At 37.9% G+C, this 1,196-nt stretch overlaps 1 protein-coding gene across 1 annotated transcript in view; it reads left to right on the forward strand.

Annotated features, from left to right (window-relative positions):
- The window catches only part of LOC106883603 (guanylate cyclase 32E), a 20,290-nt gene that overhangs the window by 17,203 nt on the left and 1,891 nt on the right, over positions 1-1,196 (forward strand). The gene's annotated exons all lie outside the window — the stretch shown is intronic.

Raw genomic sequence — 1,196 nt, forward strand, 5'->3', positions numbered from 1 at the left:
CCCTGATGAAAGTAGCATTAATTTTTTTTTTTAGATCATTCATTTTTTTCTCAACTGATCAATAAACTGATTGAGTAAAGCTATCAGTCATGTACATAGTCTGATCAATAAGTATCTGGACCGTTGCTATAGTAACGAAGCTAAAGCACGCAGAGTGAAGCTGCTTGGCACAGATTGACCTTCAATTTTGCTGTGCATGCACACTAAGTCTTAACGTTCTAGCTTACTTCCGCTGTTTATAGCAGTGCTTGGAAGGAACGTGTGTAGCATGTGATCGCCGCACTGACCATGACAGAGAAAGTTGAGCAGAGAATCTGCATCAAATTTTTGCCAGAAGCTTGGCAATACCTGTTCAGAGGCCTATGCAAAGTTTTCAAAAAGTTTTCATTGTACTCAACACAATCAAGGAGATCTTGTGCAACTGAAACCTGAGTGTCTATTTGGTGAATTGAAAGCAGTTTTGGCATAAAGTTGGCAGACATGCGTCTCATACCCAAATCTTCAGTGATAATGGACTGAGATGAACCGTAATTAATCTGCACATTCTCTGATATCTCACAGATGGGGATTCGATGATTTCCCTTCACAGATGCATGCACATCTGCGATGTTTTTTTCAGTTCTGTTGGTTGCGGGTCTCCCAGAATGTTTATCACTATCAACATTTTCAGCCATCTTGGAAAGGTCTGAACCACTCATACACTTGTGTGCAGCTCATACACTCCTCTCCATACACTTTCTGCAACAGTGTGTAGGCCTCTGAGCAGGTATCAGCATGACAACTTTCTTTGCCATGGTCAATGAGATGATCACATGCTACACACCTTCCTTCCAACCACTGCTGTAAATAGCAGAAGTGAGCTAGAACATTAAAACTTAGGTCAATCTGTGCCAAACAGCTTTATTCTGTGTGCTTTAGCTTTGTTATTATGACAATAGTCTGGATACTTATTGATCAGACCTCATACCTATAATGACCACTGGAAACAACTGTAAGCCAAATGTGGTCTAATAGAGGAAAAATATGTAATGATCTTTATTTATAACTTGTCTTATATATATATATATGTGTGTGTGTGTGTGTAAAATTTAAGGGGTGCATTACATTACATAAATATTTCAGGGATTCTTTAAAAAACATGACATCCAGAAACGTCCATGAGATCAATATATAATATTATATATATATATATATAT

Source organism: Octopus bimaculoides, chromosome 23 (assembly GCF_001194135.2).
Source record: "Octopus bimaculoides isolate UCB-OBI-ISO-001 chromosome 23, ASM119413v2, whole genome shotgun sequence".
In the NCBI taxonomy this organism is placed as follows: Eukaryota; Metazoa; Mollusca; class Cephalopoda; order Octopoda; family Octopodidae; genus Octopus; species Octopus bimaculoides.